This window comes from Myotis davidii, unplaced genomic scaffold (assembly GCF_000327345.1).
Source record: "Myotis davidii unplaced genomic scaffold, ASM32734v1 scaffold317, whole genome shotgun sequence".
In the NCBI taxonomy this organism is placed as follows: domain Eukaryota; kingdom Metazoa; phylum Chordata; class Mammalia; order Chiroptera; family Vespertilionidae; genus Myotis; species Myotis davidii.
Window position 1 is genome coordinate 206,129 of NW_006288994.1, and position 5,740 is coordinate 211,868.

Genomic DNA, 5,740 nt, shown 5'->3' on the forward strand with positions numbered 1-5,740 from the left:
TGGATGGTTGGCCGGCTGGGGGCGGCTCCCTGCCTACCCGGAAACAGCTCCCGTCCCGCATCCTCTCGGTCGCCGCGCTCATTTGTTACTTTGCAGATTTGAGGAGCGTTAACTCGGATGATGCCTTGTGGACACCTGTCGGGTCCCAGGGAGAGTCGCGGGTGTAAATGAAGGGGGAGGAAGTTGCGGGGCTGGCGTGTGCTTGAGTTTCCTGCACGCCGAGGGCTTTGGAATGAGTGTCGTGTGGCTGGTCCTGCAGGGTTACCAGGGGGAGGGCGGGTCGGGCGCTGCAGCGGGGAGAACCCCCACCCCCACCCCCGACGTGGAGTCCGAGGACTTCATCCAGATCATTCCCGCCGTGGGAGGCGAGGTGAGGCCTGGGGTGGCATTGGCGTCCCGGGGTGCAGGGAAGAGACCTCCAGGGCTCCTGCACTTGCCTCCGTCCACACGCACCCGCTCCTCCGGGGACCGGGCCGTGGCGGTGGGTTCTGAAAGCCCCTTGGGGGCGGCGGCGAGATCATCGCACTCACCCTGCCTCGTGTTAGCGCGTAAACGGCGGCTGACCAGCGGTTCTCAACTTGTGGGTCGCGACCCCTTTGGCGGCCGAACGACTCTTTCACAGGGGTCGCCTAGAACAGTGGTCGGCAAACTTATTAGTCAACAGAGCCAACTATCAACAGTACAACGAGTGAAATTTCTTTTGAGAGCCAAATTTTTTAAACTTAAACTATATAGGTAGGTACATTGTTATTACCTTCATTAGGGAACTCCTAAGTCTAGGAAGAGCCACACTCAAGGGGCCAAAGAGCCGCATGTGGCTAGAGAGCCGCAGTTTGCCGACCACTGGCGACCATCCTGCATATCAGATATTTACCTTACAACTCATAACAGTAGCAACATTACAGTTATGAAGTAGCAACGAAAATAATTTTATGGTTGGGTCACAACATGAGGAACTGTATTTAAAGGGCCAGAAGGTTGAGAACCACTGAGCCTTCCTCTGTTTGGTAGCCAGTGAAGCTCGCAAAGTAATGTACGCTGGATATAAGCTGCCATATTAACAGTCATGGAGTTTTATTTATTTATTTATTTATTTTTAAATATAGCCTTGACCGGAATCGAACCTGGGACCCTTCAGTCCGCAGGCCGACGCTCTATCCACTGAGCCAAACCGGTTTCGGCAGTTTTATTTATTTTAATTGTTATTGTGTGTGTGTGTTTTCAGAGAGAGAGAAGGGAGGAGAGAGAAACATAGGTGAGAGCGAAACATGAAACTTCAACATCCATCGGCTGCCTCCTGCCCGCCCCCTGCCTGCGATCTAACAGGCCGTACCCGGAGTAGGAATCCAACCGGTGACCTCATGGTACATGGATCCGGGCTCAGCCTCCCAGCCACAGCTGCCAGGCTGGAGTTTTATTTTTGTGAATCTTGCATTATCTGATTTTTATGTAATAAAGGAAGAACTTTATATACAGAGAACAGTGCCAGAAACTGGTTCTTCATAACCCCCAGGTCTTTCCAGCTGCCTCCTCTTGTCTCTAAATAAATAAGGGCAAAGCCATTTTGCCAGTCTCCAGGGTGCCACGGAACTCTGTGGCTGCTCTACGTGGCTTTCATCCTGGTTTACACGGATCCATCTGCCTGCCTCACTTCCCCCCTCCTTTCTGCTTCTTAAATGAGCTCCCCGTTGTCTTGTATCCTATTTATTTTATTTGTACCACGTTTTCTCTTGTCTCATAGAGGCACGTTGGGTGGTGTAGCATATTGTCAGAGCATAGATGTAGCCAGACTGCCCCGGCTCCAATCCCAGCTTTGGTCTTAGGCAACATCTTTCTAGTTCAGTTCTTTCATATGGAAGATAGGAATAAAAAAGTAATATAAGTAAAGTAAAAATAATCAAAATATTGAGTTAATATAAAGCTTAGTGTATCATGCTAAGAAAGTTCAAAGCAGGTAGTAGTAAGGGCTATGTAAGTAGGGCTGTTATTAGAGGTTCGGAGACCCAGACTCCCAAGGGCAATATGGCCACCCAATAGGCTTGCTTTAAAAGTTACATTACGTATTAGTAGAGAATAATAATACAGTTAGATTATGTATTAGTTGAAATTATTAATAGATTAGAGCAGGGGTCCTCAAACTTTTTAAACGGGGCCAGTTCACTGTCCCTCAGACTGTTGCAGGGCCGGACTATAGTTTTTAAAAAAAAAAACTATGAAGAAATTCCTATGCACACTGCACATATCTTATTTTGAAGTAAAAAAACAAAACGGGAACAAATACAATATTTGTATTTGCAAGTGGCCTGCGGGCTGTAGTTTGAGGATTCTTGGGTTAGAGGGTCTTATGTAAGGAGTGTCACTACTTCTTAGCCCTTACTCTGAAGACATGGAGACCAGTTAACTGAAGTTAAGAATTCATTTTTATTTTAAAAGTTTCTGCCTGAGACTCAGAAATGAGTTTTATAGTAGGTGTGTCTGTTTTCTATAACCTTTTTCCTAACGATAGTGAAAATAAAGTAATGAGACTCCAGAATGTCGTCCCTCGTTATTGTCAGATTGGTTCCAGAAACCCCCTCCCCACTGATACCAAGACGCACGGATGCTCAGGTCCCTTATGTAAAATGGCATAGAATGATGTATACAGCCGGCCCCCTGCACCCACAGATTCCCAACCACAGGCGGAAAACAGTTTTCAATCAGTGGTTGACCACGGATATGAAACGCGTGGATATGGAGGGCTTACTGTGTATCCACATCAGTGATTTCAGAGTTGTCACCTTGGTAGCATATACCTTATTTGACACCAACATTGCCTTTATTCTGAGCACTTTTAAAATTACCTTTAAATTGTTTTTGGATCTGCCCAGGAAACGCCAACTTTTACTATAACCAGCACCTTGGTTTTTACACCAAAATAGCATTGATTCCCTCATCTTATGAGTCTTAGTTCTGAATGACCTAGCTGTTTCTTAAAATGACACCCACTTGCAAATAATTGGTATTTGCCACCGCTAAATATAGTCAAAGGAACCTGTCATGTGTATTGAAGACAAGGCCAAGATATTTCTGGAATCAGAAGAAAGGTTCACCAAACTAATAGCTTTGAAATACTCATTGAGAGGTGTGAGTTTTGTTCTTTAGCTGCAGAGTGGTATGATTTTGTAATCTGTATATTATAAAAAAGTCCCAGTCCTTCTGCAGAGGTGGTAACTGCTGTACCACTGGGGTGTGGGGATCTCGACCTGGTCTCTCCTCTCTGGCCTGGCTTTCTTCCTGTCTCTAGATGGAGCTCTGTTTGGCCACCCAATAGGCTTGCTTTAAAAGTGCTGTTTGTCATCATCACATGGCCATCTGGCCAGGGCTGTGGCAGGTCCTTGGGTTTGGTGCTCTGACCCCAGACTGTTTTAGCCACTAGAACACCTGTTGACACTTCAGCATTGGAAGGTGCAGGAAAGTAGCCCTGAAACAACCCAGGAGTTTTGTAGAGAAGGGCAGGGAAGGGGAGGGGAAGGGGCTTTAAAAATAGCACGGTCCAAAGAAAGCTCTGTGTACTAGTAAAAGTATCTGTTTTGTCTGCACACATGATTTCTGTGGTGACAAAGATGCAAAGACAGTTTCAGAATGACCTTAACAGTCATTTTCCTGCCCTAGAGTAAACCTGGAAATGAGCAAGTGCTCAACCAGTTAGGCCCGGTGTTCTTGTGGGGGAGCGATGACACCCGTGGGGGTGTTGGAGGTTAGCTGCGACAGCCTGGAGTGGCCCAGCAGAATCTCAGTGGCACCAGCCAGGAGGCTTAAAGAGACCTGCATGAGGGTTTGAGGTGCTGTCGGTCTGCTGGTTAGTGATTTACTGTGGCCTTTGCCGAAATTAGCAGGGAAGAGAGGCTGGCCTACACACTCCTCTTTAGCGCCTACTGCCCTCCAGGTCTTGGGATAGGAAATCAGCACGTAATTATGAAGCACGTAAGCGATAGGTACCTGTCTTATTACCGTCCCAGGGTTGCGAGTTGTTTATTTGAAACTAAGTTATTTAGAGCTGTGCACCGAGAATGGCAAATCATCTGTAAGAAAGAAACAGCAGGTATTCTGGCTCACCTCTTGTGGGCCAGAGGCTGTTATAAGTGCTTTCACGTTGATCTTATTTCATATTTTAAAAGTAATCTGTTCTCATCAGAACTCATAAGACAACAACAGTATGTTAAGGACTACAGCAGATCTCTCTGGACCTTGTTACTGGAAAGGGGACCTGGACCTGATCCGGTCTGCCTTGGGTAGTGTGTGGGTTCTTGACTTTGTGCAGGAAAAATTTCACAACACAAGTCCAAGAGAATCTTAGACCAGCGGTTGCCAACCGGTGGTCCGCGAGGTCCGAAAGGTTTGTGACCACTGCTTTAGAGGACGTTTGTTAAAACTGGGAACAGTGAAACAGACAAGGGCTGGGGACATGAGCCTGGGCTGGGCTGCCTTGGCTCACGAAGATGTAGAGAAAAGGGGGCCTTGGGGCCGGGCTCAGGGCGGGTTGCGTGGGATGACCTGCCACTGCCCATTGCTGTCCTGGCCGCAAGCCTTGCACAGGTGTGCTCCTGGGAGGGAGAGCGCTGGCTGGGACCTTAGTTTTGAGGGGTTTTAAAGGCTGGACAGAGAGGTCTTAAGGGAGGATCTCAGTAGAATATTCATCACCTTTATGCTGATGGACCAAAATCAGGTTTATTCTCTTAACTTCCTCTGTCCTTGGGTGTGGTTGGCAAACGGCACTAGTTGGATTTCTGTATCTGTCTCCCAGAGTAGGGAGATTTAAGCTGTTCACCCTCTGGTTGGGAAGAAGTGCAAGCCATTTACTCTGAAGTGTCCCTGGTTAGGGAAGATAGGATTCTGCTATTTACTAGACCAGTGGTCGGCAAACTGCGGCTCGCGAGCTACATGCGGCTCTTTGGCCCCTTGAGTGTGGCTCTTCCACAAAATACCACGTGTGGGCGCGCACGTACAGTGCGACTGAAACTTCGTGGCCCATGCGCAGAAGTGCCAGGTCACAGGCGCCTCTAAATCAGGTTATGCCATTCTGCCGTCTTCAGCAAGAACCCCGATGCTCTGATTCAAAAATAGCTGCTGCTTTGAACAAACCTTAAAAACCGAAATGCTTTGGTCCCCTGCACACTTGAACTGCTAGAGCATGCGTTTCTCAAGAGCAGGGACCTTGCTTCTCATGCACTGATAGAAGCCCATGGACTGGCCTAGGGCAGTGGTCGGCAAACTCATTAGTCAACAGCCAAATGTCAACAGTACGAGTGAAATTTCTTTTGAGAGCCAAATCTTTTAAACTTAAACTATACAGGTAGGTACATTGTTAATAACTTAATTAGGGTACTGCTAAGCTGGCCTTTGCTAAAAACGTCCTCAATCTGATTGAGGTACGTTCCCTGAGGTCGACCCCTTCCAACTCTCCCATCCACACTCGTCTTGTATACTTGTTTCAGACAGACGAGTGTGGATGGGAGAGTTGGAAGGAGTCGACCTCAGCAAATGTACCTCAAAACATTGTACCTCCCCTGCGCTGCATCTCCCGTCACCCGACCAACCGACACCCCCCACTTCTTCTAACGCCACTTCTTCAAAATAGACTCACTCGGGGCGAAAACCGACTTCTGCGCATGGGCCACGAAGTTTCAATCGCACTGTACGTGCGCGCCCGCACGTGGTATTTTGTGGAAGAGCCACACTCTAGGGGCCAAAGAGCCGCATG